The sequence below is a fragment of the Hoplias malabaricus genome, chromosome 10 (genome assembly GCF_029633855.1).
Source record: "Hoplias malabaricus isolate fHopMal1 chromosome 10, fHopMal1.hap1, whole genome shotgun sequence".
Classification (NCBI taxonomy): domain Eukaryota; kingdom Metazoa; phylum Chordata; class Actinopteri; order Characiformes; family Erythrinidae; genus Hoplias; species Hoplias malabaricus.
The window spans coordinates 15,780,494-15,802,028 of record NC_089809.1 but is presented as its reverse complement, the minus strand read 5'-3'; the positions used below and the strand labels follow the sequence as shown (position 1 = coordinate 15,802,028).

At 36.8% G+C, this 21,535-nt stretch overlaps 1 pseudogene; it reads right to left on the bottom strand.

The window, feature by feature from the left end:
- Positions 1 to 5,547: 5,547 nt before the first annotated feature.
- Positions 5,548 to 8,152, bottom strand: LOC136708637 (piggyBac transposable element-derived protein 4-like; annotated as a pseudogene).
- Between the last annotated feature and the right edge of the window lie 13,383 nt (positions 8,153 to 21,535).

Below are 21,535 nucleotides of genomic sequence, written 5' to 3'. Positions count from 1 at the left end.
CCTGCTAGAGTCAGTCCAACAGGGTCATAGAGTTTGCTTTCAATAGTACAGTTTTCCTCAATAAACTTTTTCTTCTGCTCTATTATGGTGATCACTTACATATATCATTATTACATTCACACACATAAGATTTCATTATATTCTAACAACTTCTTGGTGAATTACACTCAATGATCTTTGGATTAGGAGCACCTAACCTGTATCACCACTCATTGTCCATTTTATCAGCACCACTGAATATACAAGAACACTTTGTAATTCTACAGTTACAGACTGTATTCCAACTGTTTCTCTGCATACATTCTTATCCACATTTCATCCTGTTTTTCAATGGTCAAGACCCACACAGGGCCACCACAGAGCAGGTATGGATGATTCTCAGCACCCCAGTGACACTGACATCTTGGCGGTCTGTTAGTGTGTGATGTGTTAGTATGAGTGCATCAGACACAGCAGTGCTGCTGGAGTTTTTAAAGCCTTCAAGTGTCATTGCTAGACTGAGAATACTCCAACCAAAAATATCCAGCAAACATCATCCTGTGCCACTGATAAAGTACTTGAGAAAGATAAACACAAACTCTCTCTGACTTTAATCTACATGGTGGACCAATGAAGTCGGTGCATCTAATAGAGTGGACAGAATTAGAATTAGAAATAGAATCAATTTAGTGCTTGCTCACGGATGAATTTGTTCTCTGCATTTTAACTGAATCCATGCAGTGAAACACACATTAGTGAAGTGAAGCAGTGAAGCATTAGTGAAGCAGTGGGCAGCCCTAGCCACAGCGCCTGAGGAGCAGTTGAGGGTTAAGTGCCCTTGAGTCATGATGATCAATCCAGCAACCTTCCAGTTACAAACCCAGTTCCCTAACAGTAAATTAATATTAAGCAGAGGCTCTGAAATGCATTAAGCCAGTGGTTCTCAAACTTTTAAAACCAAATACCACCCATTATCAAACCAAAATTCTAAGTACCACCTATGAGTCTTACCACAGAAACATGTGCCTCCCTTGTTCTTCGTCTGTTCCGGGGGCATAAGGCAAAATCATGCCGGGATTTTTGCATGTTTTTATTCATTCATTTTCTGAAACTGCTTATCCAGTTCAGGGTCACTGTGGGTCCAGAGCCTACCCAGAATCACTGGGTGCAAAGAAGTAACACACCCAAGATGGGGCGTTAGTCCTTCACAGGGCCACACACACACATACACATGAATGCTTTTGAGTAGCCAATCCACCTACCAACCCGAGTCTTTGGATTGTGGGAGGAAACCCACGCGGACACAGGGAGAACACACCAAACTCCTCACAGACAGTCACGTGGAGTTGAACCCACAACCTCCAGGTCCCTGGAGCTATGCAACTGCGACACTACCCACTGCGCCACCGTGCCGCCCAGAACATGGTTTTATTCATATATTTTTTTTAAATTTGCATGCTTTACACAAAATTATTCTAAAATAATTATTAAAAATTATAGATAGAATGTTTTAAACACACCGCGACCCTGAAATGGACAAGCGGAAAAGATAATGATGATGATGATGATGATGTTTTAAACACAATTATACATTTTTGAGAACATAATATTTATGGGAAATAAGCATTTTGAAAGAAATGCAAAATGAGAAGAAGTCAATTTAATGTCAGTTTTGTGCTTTAAAAGCTATATGTAAAACCAGCATGGCGCTTGGGACAGGTGCACACAGCAGCTCTCTGCACTTGTATCATAAGGTGAAGAAGGTGCAGCGCTGTATTAAACAGTGTTTTAGTTCTATAATGATGTGAAGAACAGCCACATTGTTTTCCTTCACAAATGAATTTAATTTAAATTGCATAATTATGAAAACTGTTAAACATTATGTAATTTTTTCAATTTTGAACAAATTCCTTAATTAAGTAACAAGTTTTTCAGTGTACCACTTCAGTGTGTTGCTTCATGTACCATCAGTGGTATGGGTACCACAGTTTGAGAACCTCTTAATTAAGCTATTTAAGAATCAGTAGTTCACAGCAGCAGAATACAGTGTATACAAATGGAGAATGAGCGCAGAATTCTATATTCAGTGCTGAATATAGAACTGTATGTACCATATATGGTACACATATAACACTTGTGTCAGAGGAAAAGCCAACTCACCAACAGTATTCATTCATTATCTGTAACGGCTTATCCAGTTCAGGGCTCAGAATCATTGGGCGCAAGGCAGGAACACACCCTGAAGAGGGCACCAGTCCTTCACAGGGTGACACACACACTAACTCACTCACACCTATGGACTCTTTTGAGTCGCTAATCCACCTACCAACGTGTGTTTTTGGACTGTGGGAGAAAACTGGAGCACCCAGTGGAAACTATTGCGGACACAGGGAGAACACACTAAACTCCTCACAGACAGTCACCAACAGTATACTGTGTATAAAATATATATTATAAAATATATAATACTATTTATCTTCATATATACATTAGTATATATCTTAGTATATACATTGTCCAGCCTTAGTAAATTGTGAGATATCATTTACCATATACATAGCATCAAGCTCTGACTTGATTTTTCCAAGTTCAGCTTAATGGCAGTTTTTTAACCAATCTTCACTGAAAATGAAATTAATGATACATGGCCGCTTGCGATAAAGTTTAAACTTTTAAATGACATGAATTGAATAAAGCGCTGTTGTTTTCAGCATGATTTTGCATGCTATTAAATACAAGCATAAAATCTCAGAAATTCACAAATAGTAATATGGGCATAATAATGGGCATTTTTGTTTCTGATGTTTTTCCTTAGATTTATTAGCGACAGCAGACAATATTGAGAAAAAAAAAAAAGAAAAACTGAGAGAGAGAAGCATTTTGAGAGTTGTCAGAATATTTATGGTTAACACTGCTCTACTGCGTTCTGTGTTATGCAAATCAGTCAGTGTGAACAACCTCAGCATGTTAGGCATGTGCACACCCTTGCACCATTTAGTTTTCAGCCTTCTGCCTAATCAATACTCCATTAATAACATGCATAACTGACAGGCTTCTTTCTGCTGGGCTTCACTTCTGTAAGTAAATATTTAAGTAAATAATAGATACAATTCAGAACAATACTGAAAGATCAGGAAAGTTAAAGTCAATGTTAAATCAGTCTTAAAACAGACATTGCAGTTGTTCAAAACAGACTTTATATTTGAAATCTAACATAATTTTTTTCTGTTTCTTTGACTGAATATTGGGGGAGCTCTGATAAAAACGTTCAGACTGTTTTAACTGAAAGATAATTGTAAACTCTACTGCTCCACAATGCTCCACGTGGGGGCAGTAAAGTTTTCCTTAATTTTTTTCCCCCCACACGTTGCACACCGTCTCATGACCCTGTATTGAGTGTAGGAGTGCTGATCTGATTCATATCCTATTTACTGTAACTTCAGTGATAGAATCTTTTTTGAGGTTGGCATTACAACTCAAAATAATACGAGCCTTTATCTGTGTCCTGATGCATGGACTGCTGCCAAGCTGGGCTTCATCTCTCGCCTGTTTGCATTGCAGAATCATGTTCTGGTCCGAAATATCCTCTAAACAGAAACTGAGGATGTTCCTGCTTTCTACACATCTTTCAGTTAACCACTGTGCACTGCGCATTTGTATCATTAATGTCATTCTGTTACCCACAGGGCACTGTGCACATGACAGAGAGAAATAAGAAATAAATAAATAAATGTACTGTGTGAAAACTGCTGTCTCCAGATTGGAGTTTGTCTTATAATGTAAGTTTTTGATGCATTTAAATTACTGTGTTACCTGCAGGCTCTGCCTCACACGCACCGCCAGCCTATTCATGTCGTCAGTGCACTCTCTCCACATTGCGTCTGTGGAAGAATATAATTGCCGGTGTGAAATACAATACTGTATAAAAGCAGTGTATTGTCTTGTGTGAAACTGGCTATATGGTGAAAGTTTTGTAATATTTGTCATGTGTTTTGTAACAAAATTTAGTTTTGGACACATTATTTTAAGTTGAATATTTTTTATTGTAATATAAAATATTGTTGAACTTTTTCAGTATTGTGGTATAATAGATTGAAACATTTGACTGACACCAGGATTTAGTACGGTTTAAAGTCATATTTGTACAAAATTAAATCTCAAGTAACCACAATTTAATAGAAATAAGATATAAAAAATACCCAGAATACAAAATTAGTTTGACATTCAGTAATGAAACAGGGATTTACAAAATTACAACCTCAAGAATATCCTGTCACTCTAACAAACCATTCGAGTGATGTCGGAAACTGGGAAATACCATTTTCTGACTTGTAAATTGCACCCGGCAGACAAATTCTGGTAAACTCGGGATTCTAGATGATACACGAGTTTACGAGATGTGACGTATATCGTGACATTTGACCTCTTTCCCCTTGAGAAAATGGCAAATATGCATTTGAATAGTTTAATTTTGCGTGTTTTCTGTAAATGAAAATAAAATACTATCAGATTTCTTAGTATTAAAGGACAGCAGAGAGATTATTTAAGGATAAATCACTTTATGGGGACGTGGTGTACAGTGGGTGGACCTTTAGCGAAGCACCCGAACGCAGTGAAGTACTTAAACACCCGGATATACACCATTCCAATGAGCAACCGAACGCAACATTAGCAGGCACGTGCCCCCTAGTGGTGCTCAAGCACCTCCCCTTTTGCTCTGGATGAGAAAAATGCCATTTCTGCTGGAGCCCAATTTTTTTTTTCATTCCTCCATATTTAAAAATAAAAATTACTCTCTCTGTCATCAATTGGCCCCAGAAGTGTTTTGATATCTGACGGGCATTTATTTGAGTTCTTGTGAGAATTCTGCACCTGCCCCCCAAAATGTTTGCACATGCCTGTTAGGCTACACGACTGACACTGAATGGGCATTAGCTTGCATAATGATTGTTGTGTGTACGAGATCAAGTAAAGACTCAAGTTTAAAAAAAAAAAAACTGTCTATGTCTAAGAGCTTCGGCTTGCAGAGAGAAAGAGCAAACGTGAACTGGGTGAGTTACAACTCAAAGACAGGGGGAGCTACTCATTACAAAGTGCAAATATCTACTAAACACATATTTACTCTATCCTAAAATATAACGGAATGAAATAGTAATTATGGTGTCTTAAAAAAAAAAAATTACCACAACGATAAGAATATTTGGTATGTTTTAACCCTTGTGCGATCTTAACATTCGGTTTACTCCCCTTGTCCTATGGGTCAAAAATGACCCGCCCTACCAAAGCTTATTACACAATACAAGAAGATCACCAGTGAAAAAGATTACACTGTCACAACAGTTTTCTTTTACACAGTAGAGGTTTATTATTGCTATAATATAAATGTGAAGTTATTACTTCTGAATTAATTATATTGAAAGGGAAAAGACAGTCAACAATCTGGAACTTTTTTGTCAACAGTTTTTATTTTATATTTTTTAGGAAGTGAATTATAAAAATATTTCTGTCATAACACTAACAAAACAGCAAAATGTTGCTTGATTTTGTGAACAATATTCAACATAAACTCTATTTAGCACATGTAGGACAGTATGTGCGAACATGAGAATGGGCTTTGCAGATGTATTTCTCACATGTGCAGCACACAGCTTTTGTCTTGCAGTCCTTCTTCCAGGCGCAGAACTGGCACCTTTTTCTTTTGAGTGACCCAGCTGCAGACTCAGGTGGATCAGAACAAGATGCAACTCCCTGAACAGCTTCCACAATGGCTGCAGAGGCTTCTGTGCGGGGCAGGCGCTCCCTTCTCTCAATACACGGGGTGACAAGAGCCTTTCCCAACTGCTCAAGGAACATCCTTCTCTTGTTTTTCTTCCCTGACATCCAGGTTGGGTTGATCTCCTGCCATATCACAAAGGCATTATATGAGGACACATCAATGATGTTATGGAAGATGATCAGGGGCCAGCGTGCAGTCATCCTTCTGCAGCTGTACGTTCCAATAACCTTGTCGAGGTTGTCCACACCTCCTTTATTGCAGTTGTAGTCGAGGATGATGGCTGGCTTCCTGTCCTCACGATCACTGATTTCAGCCGTCTTGTGCAGTGTGCTCAGCAGGGCCACGTTCTTGTTCCTTTTTGGAAGATAAGAAACAAGAGTGGTGGTGGGAGTGAATGCAAACTTTGATGAGAAGACCGCTCTGCCTCTTGTTGCGAGGAGTGCAGGGGGGAGTTCAGGTTTATTCTTCCGAACAGTGCCAACGATGGTCATCTTCCTTTTCAGGAGCTGCTGGCCGAGTTCATAGGAGGTGAAAAAATTGTCACATGTGACATTGTGCCCCCTCAGTCCAACAGTCAATACAAGCACAACCCGCATCCCCTGGTTCTTCTCTGGTGCTCCACTTGGCAGCTTTCCTGTGTACACTTGCATATTCCATGCATAGCTGGATTTTGCATCACAGGCCACCCATATTTTGATGCCATATTTTGATGGCTTGCTTGGCATATACTGCCAGAAAGGACAGCGACCTGTTGATAAAAAAAAAGAGATTACAATCATTGAGTGTGTGTCACAGAAAACTGAATGAATCAAGGATGTTACATCACAATAAAATAAAATAAAATATTTCAGGTAAGTAACATTGCATGTATAAAAATAAAAGATTACCTTTGAATGGAACCAACTGCTCATCTACTGTGACTTCAGGCCCTGGGTTGTAGAGGTATGGCAGACGGTCAACCCACTTGTCCCAGACCTCTCTGATGGCCGCCAGTTTGTCCGTCACACGCCTTGCTGGTCTTGACTCACGGTTGTCAAATCTCAACATTCTTGAGAAAGTGTGAAAGATTTTCAGTGGCATTGTGGCACGAAAAAATTGCCCTTCCATTCTCTGTATCCCAGAGACTATATGTAGCCTCGCCACGGGACCTATATACACCTGCTAATATCAAAAGCCCTATGTAGCCACGCAGGTCAATCTCATCCATTTTTTTCCAGTTTTCTCCATATTTCCGGAAACCCTCCAAATTTGTGTTTTCCAGGATGATTTTTTTGATGGCTGGTGTGATGAACAGGAGAAAGGTGGATAAAATGTCCTGGACATGGGCAGCCGAATACCTTGTTGGCCCTGGAGTCATCCATATGATGTTTGATGCTGCTGTTCTTCCCTGGTTGCTGTCTGAATTTGATGAGGACCATGCAATTTTGCCGTTCTTTGACAAAAAAGTCTCTCTGTCAGCGTGAGGGATTTCCTCTTCTTCTTCATCTGAAGATGCATCATCCTCTGTGTTGCATTCCTCCCCATCTTCCTCTTCAGATACATCTTCATCCTCTTGTTCCTCCAGAGCTCCTGAAAATATCTCATCCAGGACCTGTTGGGCACTGAAATGTCTATTTATGGCTTCAGCAAGCAACCAACTGGGGTACTTTGTTTCAGGGTCCCTTTATATCCTCTATACTGAATTTGTTTTTATTATGTCTGAGATTGTCTTTTGTTTTGTTTGGGAGCTTGTGTGATGTGAGGGGTTAGCTGGAGATCAAGAGTGCAGGTGCAGGTCAAATGCAAGTTCAGTTCTAAAAAGTTCAAGTTCACACACCCATCAAAGAAACTCCGACCTAAGAACTGATCATGTGTTATTAGGCCGGAGTTTCTTTTATGTGTGTGTGTGTGTGTGTGTGTGTGTGTGTGTGTGTGTGTGTGTGTATTAGAGAGAGTTTGTGTGTGGCCTTTGAACTTTTTTCTGGTGTTTAAATGCTTTTATAATTCACGGGTCAAAAATGACCCATAAGACAATCTTTGTACCCTAGTGGTGTACAGCTCACATGGAAACATAAACAAAAACAAAGTGTCATTTTTTCTAATGAAGGGTTCTCTTTAGGAAAAGTCATAAAATTTCAAGTTGGAAAAAGATAGTTTAAGGTATTTTTTCTACAGCTAAACATGGCAGTGGGTCACTTTTGACCCGCAAGACAACACAAGAGTTAATAGCAGAAACAACAAGCTTCTTCTCTGCTGCGTGAAACACATTCTATAGAATTTCTCTAGCTGTCATCATATATAGCACCAGAACTCTTTGAAGATGACATCATTTTAAAATTACTCTCTTGAATTGTTAAGCAGAAATAGTCAAACACAACCTTTTCGCCGTACCGCTTCTGTCACTGTAGCAAAGTGCATGTGACGTCACAAAGGCAGAGAGAATTGATAAGAACTGACAACGGTTTCAAACATTGTTTGGTTGAATGAGGTGGTCACTGGTAATGTCATCGGAAAGGGTCTGCCTCTCAGAGTCTTTCTTTCATCCGTTGTCTATAACTACTTATCCATTTTATGGGTCACGGTGGGTCTGTAGCCTACCCAGAATTAGTAGGCTTAAGGCGGGGACACACCCTGAAGGGGGTGCCAGTCCTTTGCAGGGTAACACACAAACACACATTCACTCAAACAAGCATACATATGGACATTTGATTAGCCAATACACCAACCAACATGTGTTTTTAGACCAGCATTTCTCAACCTTTTGTCAATCACGGCACCCTTTTAAAAATAAATAAATAAATGAATAATAATAATAAAAAAACCCTCTCTGCATCTGTTTAACACACATGGCACTGGCAGCTGTAATCAACCATAATTTTTTAACATCCTTTGTTTGAAATAAAATTGCGAAGACTGCAAATCATTTGGATTTATGAAATGTGTTTTTTGCTGAATCCGCTCACATCACAAACCCACCGCCACTCCACCGATAGTGTGCAGACAACTCAGATGAAAAATACTGGCTAAATCTTTCATAGAGAATTTTAAGATGCTGAGAGATAAGGTGAGACATTTCTGACAATTTTTCTCTAAATATTATCACTTTTATTCTCAGTATGGCATGGACACAGGTGTTGGCACGCGAGGGAAGTTAGGTGAGACAACTGCAGCTTCGCTTTTGTGAAGCTCATGAAGTGTGTCATCACATCGACAAAGTGAAAGTAAACCGTCCCAATCCTGTGGAGGTGAAATTATTCAGGCTAAAGAACAATGGGGCGGAACAGCCCACGTAAAACAGATCTAACAATGTCAATGGCACTAACTACACTGAGGCCAGACATGGTGCTGTACTCTGAAAGTAAACAGATAATTTATTTCATAGAGCTAACAATTCCATTTGAGGATGCAGTACATGAAGCTTTCAAAAGGAAGAAACTGAAGTATGCGTATGAGGTGAGAGAACAGAGGTGTCAGGTGCATGCACGAGCAGTGGAAATACGTGTCGGGATTTGTAGCCAAGTCTGCTACATCCCTGCCTGTGCAGTTCAGCATCAGGGGTCGAAAACTAAGGGCAGCTGTAAAGGAGTTATCAGAAGTAGCTGAAGGTCTACTCAGGGTTGTGGATAAGGAGAGCACAGAGTAGTTGGGAAACGTTTTAGGTGTGTTATAGGTATGTGGAGGACATGACAGGTGAGTGTGATGCTGTGCTGTGTTATTGCAGCTGCCGGTGATGTGTTACGCAATGTTCACATGGAACTGGTGACACTGAGCTTGCATTAATAGTGTCACACAAAAGGGCTGGGCCCAGCTTCGGAGTTAGGTGTAGTTGGTTGCTGATTGGACCATAAATGGCCACAGCAACCATATTGGTTTGGGTTAGGATTTAAATTGCTAAAGATTATAGGAAAGTTGTGGTTGCAGGTAGTGCAGGGCAAAAAAAATATGTGTTTTGTGATTAATTTTTGCTTTATAACAATAATAATCTTCGGGGAAAACAGAGATTAATAAATTCACTTCTATTCCCGGGTAGCACAGCCAGCTGCATGTTATCAGGCACGTACACGTATATGGTAAATGAACATAGGAGACCGCGTTAAGCAGAGAACTATGTTATAGTCTCTCCTGTTCACTCCATGTTTGGGGTGTATTTTGTCTGAAATGGCTACTCCCTGTCAGGACACAAGCGCAGAAGTTTCCCTCATGCACAGGGATAACTTGACTGTCTTGAATGTCCTCAGGTGGGTTTTTCTTCCTTCAAACTGTATTTTCCTCCCGGGAATGTTTTCCCGTTTGCGAGAGCACTGTTGATTGCCTGACGTGTTTTTTCCTCACACAAAATTATTACTCCACTCGCGAATTTTGGATTGGATCCAATGCCATAGATCAGGCTGCAACATTACAAAAAAAACAAAAAAAAACACCAGTGATACAAGTCCTAATTCAGTTTTTACTAGAATGATTGATACTAGTAAAAATGAAATTCTGACTAGCAAAAATGAGAATTATAATTCAGTTCTCAGTAGTAAAAAAGATTGTTTTACTAGTACGAATTGAATTAAAATGCAGTAAAAATGGGAGTTGTGACAGTATTAAATGCAGTCTGAGATAAATTAAAAAGTAAAAATGAAGTTGTGATGAGTAAATGCAGTTTGAGAGTTATACAACTATAAAATTATTTGGTGGGTACAGTATCATATACTTGCCTTGTTTTGTTTTATTACATTTTTTTTTACTTTCTTTTTTTGTTTTATATAATTTTGTTTCTGAGCTGCTCTGTGTAGCAGCCTGTTTAGCAGGTGCTGTACCGATAAACTTCTTGGCACCGACACAAAGTTGGTGTTCCCAGAGTTCTAACCATTCTCGTACAAGAGTAGCGGAATTTATACTTACTAGTAAAAATTAAATTCTTGACACCAGAAGTTACATTTTCACTAGTAAAAATTTAATTTCTGATATCAAAAGTTGAATCTTTACTAGTGAAAATTTAATTTCTGATATCAACAATTCAGTTTTTACTAGTAATAATTTCTTAGTGATAATTCAATATTTCTCCCATTCATAATGTTTGATATCAAGAATTGATACTTTACTAGTTAAAATTCTTGATATCAAAAAATACATTTTACTAGTAAGAATTCAATTTCTACTAGTAAAAATTTCTATTTATACTAGTAAGAATTAAATTGTTACTTGAATTGATACAAGCATAAATACATGTTTTAATAGTAAGAATTACAGTTTTACAAGTAAAAATACCAGCCACAATTTTTACTAGTGAAAATTATTTACTATTTTAAATTTTACTAGTAATAATTTAAATCCCACAGGTAAAATCAATGTTATTATATGTGAAATGTATAATTTTACTAGTTGTATTTGAATTATCATGTCATGACCGGGGGTGGCGCAGCAGGTAGTGTCGCAGTAACACAGCTCCAGGGGCCTGGAGGTTGTGGGTTCGATTCCGCTCCAGGTGACTGTCTGTGAGGAGTTGGTGTGTTCTCCCTGTGTCCGCGTGGGTTTCCTCTGGCCAGAAATTGGAATGGATTGGCGACTCAAAAAGTGTCCGTAGGTGTGAGTCAATGTGTGTGGGTGTGTCTGTGTTGCCCTGTGAAGGACTGGTGCCCCCTTGAGGGTGTATTCCCGCCTTGCGCCCAATGATTCCAGGTAAGCTCTGGACCCACCGCGACCCTGAATTGGATAAGCGGTTACAGATAATGAATGAATGAATGAATGAATGTCATGACCGGACACAGAGCCGACACGAGGGTCACAGTAAAAGAGTTTATTAACACCAAAATTAAGTCCAAAAGAGTAGTCCAATACAAGCGCGTTTCAATCACAGAGAGCCAAACAGAACCTTAGGGACGCACCAAAAATCGAAGTCACAAAACATTCAGAGTCCAAAACTGGAGAAAATAAACAATACCAAAGGGAAGAAGCAAGAGACGGAAACCGTAAAGACAAACAAAGGGTAGGCAGCGAGATATCAGAATAGACAGATTTTAGAGAACGATTTATATGCAGGGATAATTAGAATTCTGGTGAATTAGATCAATGTAGTGTCAAGTGATCATCTGGTGCATTCTGGGATATGTAGTTTGGGATAAGAGTCCTTTTTGAGAAGCAGGATTAGGCAACGCTGTATTAATTGGGGTAGCAGACATGACATATTACATGTAAAAATTACATTTTTACTAAATTAAACAATTCTTGATATCAGAAAATACATTTTTATATGTGAAAATAATTTTTTTGATATCACAAATTAAATTGTTACTAGTGAAAATTTTATATGGATATCAAGATTGATTCATTGCTAGTAAAAATGTTTCCCCTCACTAAAATGAATGGGGAAACTCTTGAATTATCACTAGTAAGAATAAAAATTTTACTAATAAACATTTAATTGTTGATATCAGATTTTTTTTTAAATAGTAAGAAAGATTTCAATTCTTACTAGTAAAAAAAATAATTCTGATATAAAAAATTACATTTTTACTAGTATTACCCTTCATTTAAATGGGGGAAACATTTTTACTGGTAAAAATTCAATTCTTGATATCAAAAATAAAATTTTCACTAGTGAAAATGACATTCCTGATACAAGAAATACAATTTTCTTTACAATTTCCTAGGGACAATTGGAATCTTACTTGTAAGATTTACATTCTTACTTCTAAAAAAAGAATAGCTTTGAATTTTCACATGTGCAAACTGAATTCTTGATATCAATAAAAAATTATTAAAAGCTAAAACGGCTTGCCACACTAAACTGAATTTTAGATATCTAAAATTACATTTTAGAGCTCTGAAACATTACATATCTGTAATGCATGTTTTTACTAGTAAAGCCTTCATTAGAGAGAGCTTGAATTTGCATTTTCACTAGTCAGAATTCCATTATGGATATGTGGACCAGGACTTTTTACTAGTCAGAATTGCATTGTAGATATCTGAAATGGCATTTGTACTAGTAAAAATATAATTGCAGGTTTCTCTAATTGGAGTTTTTACTAGTAAAAATGTAATTACGGGTATGAAAGGGTGAAATTCAATGCAAGTCAGTGGAGAATTATGACTAGTCATAATTTCATTATGGATATGTAGGTCTGTATTCTTACAAGTAAAGGTCATAGTTGATATCGGAAATTAGTTACAAGTAAAAACTACATTAGCAAGATCTTGAATTAGAATTCTTACTAGTGAAAATGGAGTTAGGACTCGCTGGTGTCATTTAAGGCTAGCCGTGAACTGGATAAACGCTTACAGACAGTGAATGAATGAACATGGCTTTTTGAGACCCAGCCATGGAGCACAGAATTATTTTTATAATAAATCTTTATCTCATTAATATCTCCGTTAATATGGTGTATGTTCAGTTTAGGCCCAGGTTTAACACAAGCAATCAGAAAGCTGAAATCATCAAAGAGAGGCAATACAACTGATACACAAGAATGGAATTCATCAATTTATTTAAAAGCATAAAAGCAAATTTAGTTAAAAGCATGTAAAAGTGTTGTGCTGTTGTAAACAGAAGAAACTGTAAAGTTTAAAAGTATAATATTTAAGAATGTTAACAAAATCTAAATATCAAAATAAGTATCTAAAATATTGTGTTGGTAAAAACAAAGATTTTATGATTTTTTGTTGTTTTTAAGTAAAAAAAAAAGCTTATGTTTTTCATAGTTGTAATAGAAATCACTTAAAATAATAGCTTTTTACATTTGACATATTTGTGATGAACAATCATTGATTTGACTAATAGTTAACACATTTAGTTAGGTTTAAATATTCAAGTATAATGCGTATCATCACATCTATAACCAAATGGGACCTGCCTACTGGTATTGTTATAGTTGAACAAAGCAGATATTCAGCGTCTTTTACTAATAGTCCGTTTCTCCAGTCTTTGAAAGAGTTCTCTCACTCTTGCATTGACAATCTCCCATGCACAATCAATATGAGCCTAAGGAAAAAAAAAGAATGGGTTAAAAAACTCAGTATATAATAATGTAATATGAATGTAATATAATATAATATAAAATTTAAACCCAGATTTTACTCCAATTTAGTTGTTGCCAATTGTCCCTATTATTAAGGATGCATACACATGATGCCATCAACCTGGAGGAGTGAGGAGTTCATGTTTCCCCCAAGACATTGAATCAATGTTCAAACAAAGACATAAACACCTTCTGGGTGCCCTAGTCTTAATATTCTAAAACACTGCATCACTCGCCATCATGTTTGATATTTGCTCAGATTTATGAGGACTGCTATCAAAGTGTTTACCATATTGTCCTGAATAAACGTCTCCAGTTTGTTGAAGCAGGCAGCTACTGGTTCATAGTCATGTGTGTGATGGGCCTAGAAAAACAAAGCATGACTATAAGTCATCCTATCATAGTCATAAATACCTGATCATCAATAAGTAAATACATTTGTGAGATGGAAGACACAACACAGTTACACAAAGGAGGGAGTGTGAAAATATGTAAGAGTATAAATTATATTAGTTTATTTAGAGTTTGTCCAGCTTTGCTATGTGAGCAAACAGATGCCTGTGCTGGCTAGCATTGTGTGTGATGGTAGAGAGTGATCATTCGCACCCAACCAGAAGGACTAAAGATAACTGTTATGATATCTGGAAAGAGTACCTCTAGGGGACAAAGTGAGGAAGAGAGGGAAGTACCCCTCATGTCAAGGCTGAGATGAGATGATATGTTTAAAGTTTATTAGTTCATTCTACGCCATGGTCCTTCTGCTCAAGGTCTGGTTATTAAAGTGTAGATGCAAAAACTGTGTTCTCTTGCACTCATCTCACAATGATGAGGACAACATTAAAAGTGAACTGTGCCAGCTGGGATCTATGCACGTTTGGATTGGTCTGTTAACCGTATGCATAGCTGTTTTGAAATTTTCAGAAGACAAATAACAAAGTGTCAATGATCATATCATATCTTGAAAATCTCTATCCATTATGTTCTAGCTTACTTTAACCTGTATCAACATTGGTGGCACTTACACAGTGTTTCAGTGTTTCCCGTGTGTGCTGAAGTCCTTGTATGAAATTTTCAGGGCTTGGATTTTTCCTGTAAATCTTTTCTGCTTTCTTCATGATGTCAGTGAGCATTATGGCATTAAGCTCCACCTGAGAGCCAAATAAAATAAAATAACTCTCTTGTTCACAAATGTATATAGATCAACCATTACATTATGACTACCTCCTTCTTTCTATACTTATGGTCCATTCTCTAAGCTCCTCTGACCAGACAGAAGCACCCTGTAGCATTATCTGTTCTTTAATGGTCAATGATATCACAAATATAAATATAGTAATATAATTATAAATCTATAATACATGCCAACTGGATCTCACATGTAGAAATATAGAACATTGTAAAATACAGGTTCTGTACAGCAACAGCATTTTTCTGCATTTAAAAGGATTTTTTAAAATATAAAGATATCTATACTACACACAATGTGTGTTTGTGTTTATATATAGAAATAATTTTAATGCAGTTCTATCTTATAGGCACATTATGTGATTTATGAGATATTATGTGGATTATAAGTGAACATAAATACCCTACCTGATTCAACATGTGTGCTGGATCACAAAGACTGTCAATGTTGTAATGAGGGGCACATACTCCAGATATATCAGTGCTCTGGAAAGAAAAGTAAAAGTAAAAAGTATTTTCAATGTCACTCAATGTAATTTACATGTTATTGTGTAATTGGCCTTTAACTCCTAAACTCAGATTCTGGGAGTCTCATGTAAATGAAAAATGATAGAAAATATGGACTTGTTTATAGGAGATACTGTTTAATTTGTAGCTTATAGTTTTAAATTTGTATAATTTGTAAAAGAAAGACTAATCCTTTAATAATTAACAAAGACCAAGCATAGATTTATGAATGAAAAAATGTTGGTTCTGCTATAGACATTTTAATGGATGGTTCTTCAAAGATTAAGGCAATGGGTGTGTACCATGCTGCTTAAAGCCTTGTAGAGGTTTCCCCATCTTATTAACTGTGAACATGGTTTATGAGCTTCAAGGAGAGACAGCATGCTGCAGACGATGACCACTCTGATCCAAATCATGTTTAACAGACCTGTGGGATACATTAGACATTTAACTCACCAAGACCTGTTTAAAAATAATGACTTGATATTTTATGATATTAAATAACTCTTCATTTTATTATAGTGTTATAATATTGAAAAAACAACAACACATACTTAAGTCGATATTCTTAGTTTTAAATCAATATGTAAAGATAATTAATGAACACCGTTGAAATAACTATTTAATTAAGCTATTAGTTCGACGTTTATGTGAAGAAAAATATATTTTAACCTATTAAGACAGTAATTATTTATAAGAAAATGTGATTTTGAAGACCCTGTCTGTGTTTTCGGAATAGCTATAAATATCTTCATATTCATTTGTTCATTCATTGTCTATAACTGCTTATCCAGTTGAGGGTTGCAGTGGGTCCGGAGCCTGAATTACTGGGCGCAAGGCAGGAAAACACCCGGGAAGGGGTGCCAGACCTTCACAGGGCGACACACACACACCTATTTTTGCCAATTTTGAGTTGCCAATCCACCTACCAACGTGTGTTTTTGTACCATGGGAGATAACCAGAGCACCCGGAGGAAACCCACGTGGACACATGGAGAACACACCACAGACAGTCACCTGGAGCAGGTTTTGAACCCACAACCCAGGCCTCTGGAGCTGTGCGACAGCGACATAACCTGCTGCACCACCATGCCAACTAATTTCATATCAATATTTTTTAAATAAGGCTACCACAAAAAACAAAAACATAACAGAGCAAAGTCCAACACTTTCATGGCCATGGGTTTGGATGGCCATAAATCTATACTCAATAGATATAGATAAAAACCCTATGCTAAAGTAAGAAACAGGCTTTGGATGCAGTACTTTTCTCAAGATCTAATGTTAATTAGATATATAATTAGTAAATAAATATTACTAACATACACATACATGCATGCATATATATATATATATATATATATATATATATATATATATATATATATATATATATATATATATATATATATATATATATATTCTTACTTCCTTACCCTGAATGTGTTGTGTCTGTCTTTGAAGTGAATGTAGTCTGAATGCAGGTATGATGCTGAGCATGCTGAGCCATGGTGCTTTTATACAGAAAGGATGCTGCAGCAGGTGCACCACACCTGTGAGGTTGACAAAAAGTGAAACTGAGGATTTTTTTTTTTTTTGTCTTCTGTTTGGGAATTTCCTCATGGAGATGTCTAACTGGTTAAGTTGTTACAGTCATCTCACTTTAGCATACCATCACAGCATCCAATGACAGGAATTTCTTCTAGATAAGTTCTACCCTGGGACAAGGCGTGAAGCTGTGGGTTTTGTTTTCCCCTGACAGACATGTGCTTAAACTCAGTCATTCATTTACTTCCCTGTCCCACTTTAACATGTCACTCTTCCTGGTCAGGGTTGTTGAACTGGTTTTTTTTTTGTTTTTTTTTGTTTTTTTTCTTTCATGCAAATACATACATTATATATATAAATAATTAACCAGAATAATATGATACATGCCACAGCATGCAACCCAAAATTTATGTAGAAAGTCTTGCATTTCTGTAAATGTCTGATTATAAAAGGGTATTGTGTGTAATGGGGATCTCATCTAATATTAGTGAGACAAAAAGAAAAAAGGATGGGGGGGGGCCAAAATAAAAAAAAAAAAAAAAAAAAAAAAACACTTGTTGATTTATAATTCGATTCGCCATGTTTTGATGTAACGTTAAAGTTAAACAGAGACACTGGGTAGATAAACTGGTCAGAAGAAAGTTTGGTCATTTGTCTAGTTAAACCCTGCGATTGATCTCTCTTTGGAAGTTCATTTTTCCTGAGAAGCCTGCTGGTTGGCCGCTGGCCTATATTCGTATATTTGCAACCTGAATTTTTATGGGTATGTATGAGACTTGAATTTACAGGTATGCATTTTTTTTATTTATAATATTTTTCTTAATTTTTAAAATATGAAATGTATTAATGGGAGTTTTTCCAAATCTGACAATTTCACCACCTTAACATTACAAGTTTATTAAATGCCATACAAATATATTTAACATATAAAATATTCAGGTAAATATATACATCAAATATTCAAAATTCTGATTCAAATACTTAACGTCATTGATTTACCTCCATAGATTTACAAACTAATATGAATAAACTTTTTCACAGGGGTTCCACACTGTGTGGACCTTAAAAAAATGTCTGGGTGGGTGGGTTTGTTCGTTCTTTCTTTCTTTCTTCTACACTTGCCACTGTGCTTCTCCTTTTCGCCCTAGCCCCACCCCCAGCATACAACTGTCAATGCTTTCCGTTACACACCATGCACACTTACTGGATCACTCCACTCTTGGTGTTTTCTTATTTCACATTTGACAAATTAAGCACTGATGGTGCTTATACTTTATAGGTAATATATAAACGTTAGTTTCTATAAAGGCCTTATTAAAACGCTTGTACTACTGTCAAATGTATTTGTTGGTATGTAGGGAGATCGGATGCTACAATATTCTTTCCCTGATATTTATACCCGATACCTAATGCATGATCCACCTAACCCCTAACCCAAGTACAGAAGTACTCATAATATAAATAAGTAATACGTAAAAAAAAAATATATTGAAAGTTACACAAATGTAACCATACATTATTTCATATAAATTAAATTAAAAAACTGTGAATGTTTGGCTACCTGTTAATGCATGGCTACCATACAGAATATAATTTTATTTACCCTGTGAGCTCAGTTTATTCAGAATGGATTGTTGTGTAATGTCTGATGCATGTATTCTAACCCATGCATGTATTCTCTTTCAACTCACAACAGTTTTATCTTTCAGAATCACCGTTCTATATCCCCTAGTTGCAAGGAACAAGTAAGATGTGGGCTGGATAAGTTTGAGGGTCTCTAAGGACCTGGATAGGAATCTCTGCTGTAAAGACACTGTCTGATAGGGTTGCTCCTAGTTGGCTTTGTAAATCTCAGTGTTAAGTTTGAGCTGCAGCTCATTCACACTGCCAAACTGTCCCCCACCCCCGACCCCCCACCCGGAACCTGATTTTTGTTGCAATAACAATGTTTATCTAACTGCACCCTCCCTTTCCCTTGGGGACCTGCAGGTAAACTTACATTCTTTCCCATGTGATGTTATAATGAAATGGGGCCAAACGGAGTCCCCATGAAAATTAAATGGAAAGTCAGTGCTAATAGCAAGCCATTACATACCCAGATCTTCGGGGTAAAATGGGTAATAGTTACACTTACAAAAATACTCAGGGTGCTTAAAGTTAATCTTAAATGATAACATTTGATAACTACGTAGTAGTCCCTCACTTACTAATAGTAATTCTATTTTTGTTTTTAATTCCATTATATTCTACATCTGCAATATTTCTTATTTGAGATTTAATATTTTATGTCAGACCACGCATATCCAAGAAGAAGAAAAAAATGGAATTGTACCAACTTCCATTACCTATTTTTTGTACACTGTAATACATAACTGAAGGTAATATAGCACAGATAATATTAGCTTTTTTATGTTTTGTTGTTGCTAGGAACTTTTACTGTAAACACAGTTGGCTGAGAGCAGGTTATTTGAAATGGAAAGTAGGCACCACATAGGTGTAGGTCAGGAAATAGAAACCTTTGGGTACAAGTCCCACGCAAAAGTAACGTTAAAAGAGAAAAGGCGGTTTGTTTCAACATGTTCAGTGATACAGGGTGACAAGTGATGTACCAACATCCCTTACAACGCATATACCACAGTGTACACTGCCTGGCCAGAAAAAAAAGACCTATATATATATATATATATATATATATATTTTTTTTTTTTTTTAATATTATCTTTGTTGCATTTATCCATAACAGAAAGGTCAATTTACAAGTTATTATGAAATAATGATTTAGTAATTGCTCTGGCAACAGGATACTCAAGTACCCCAAAAAAAAAAAAAAAAAAACAGCACTGTGCCTCTGCTGATATTACATATTATTACCCACATATATCCAATCTGTAAATTAAAACCCTGCATTTACTGCAGTGGATACTAGAATACAACAATGTGAGTGACTCCTGTTCTATTACACAAACATATTGTAAACTCATCTAAATGCTGAAGAGCGTTGTCAATGTTTTTACCATTTTATTGACTGTTCATAATGACTTATGCATTAAATCACTTATTGCATTAAGTCACTGTGTTTATTGTTAGATTTTGTGAGTGACAACACGCACTTAAGAATTTTATTTGACTTGTAATAAAGGTGCATCCAACCATATCATGTATTCCTTGTTGCCATTTTTCACACTACACAAAAAAAAAAAAACATATAAAGAATCATAAGTTTTACACTGCAATAATACACACTGATAAGGAAAAAAAAAACATTTGACTTAAATGGCACTAAGGTGGGAGTACGAGAACTCAGTCAGCCTTTATTTTTTTCTTAACCTGTGGAACCCTCAAAAGAAGCTTGCCAGCAGAGCTCATATCTCTTGATGTTGAATGTAACTAAATTAGTTCAGCCATATAAATGGGAGCAGCCCATTTAGTGCCTTAAAATGATGATTCAATTGTTGTAATATTATCATACTTTTTTAGATCTGGGAGTAGATGAGCTGCTACATTTTGGACCAGCTCTAGTTGTGCTAGTGAAGACTGGCTGACCAGTAAGCACTGAATTACAGTAATCCAACAGAGATATTCATTCATTCATGGTCTGAAACCGCTTATCAAGTTCACGGTCATGCCAGTGGTTAAAGGAGCCTAACTGGAATTACTGGGCGCAAGTCCTTCACAGGGCGACACGCACTCACACATTCACTTACACACCTATGGACGCTTTTTCGAGTAGTCAATTTGAGTGTTTTTGGACTGTAGGAAGAAACTGGAGCACCCGGAGGAAGCCCACACGGTTATTGGGAGAACACACCAAACTCCTCTCACACAGTCACCTGGAGCAGGACTCAAACCCACAATCTCCAGGTCCCTGGAGCTGTGTGACTGCGACACTACCTGCTCCACCACTGTGCCACCCCAATAGAGATATGATTACATAAATTATCTTTTCCAGGTCGTAAGCTGACTAGAATGACTTAACCTTGCAGGTACAAGTCTGAAGACAAAAATTGACATGCACCTTTGAATACATTGTTCACAAAATGGTTTAAAGTCATCGAGGTGAACATACTGCATTGATCATCACAATGTCCCGACCTGAATCCCATAGAAAATATATGGGCTGAAACAGGCCAAAAACCTGACAGAATTATACCAGTTCTGTCAGGAGAAAGGGTGAAAATCCCAGAAAAGTAGTGTAAGAATATTTTGTTAAACAAAAAATAGGCCAAGCGAACAAGAGGTATACAAACTCATGATCCATGAAAAATCTGATATAGTAAATAAAGCCTGAAATAAATTAATCTCATAGGGTTTTATGCTTTTTCTTTTGCATGGACATATATAACCTTTATTTCCTGTTGCTAACTTAAAGAATTAAGTGTATCATGCAGCTGTCTCTTTTAACTAAAACTACATGAACAATAATGTACTCATAAGCTCAGTGTGAACCGCCCTTTAATGGCTGCCAGTAAAATATAGGATTGTTTTTAAAAATCTGGTTCTTACATTTCAGGTTTTAAATGCTGAAGTTCCTGAATATATTGGTGAATTTTAGCTA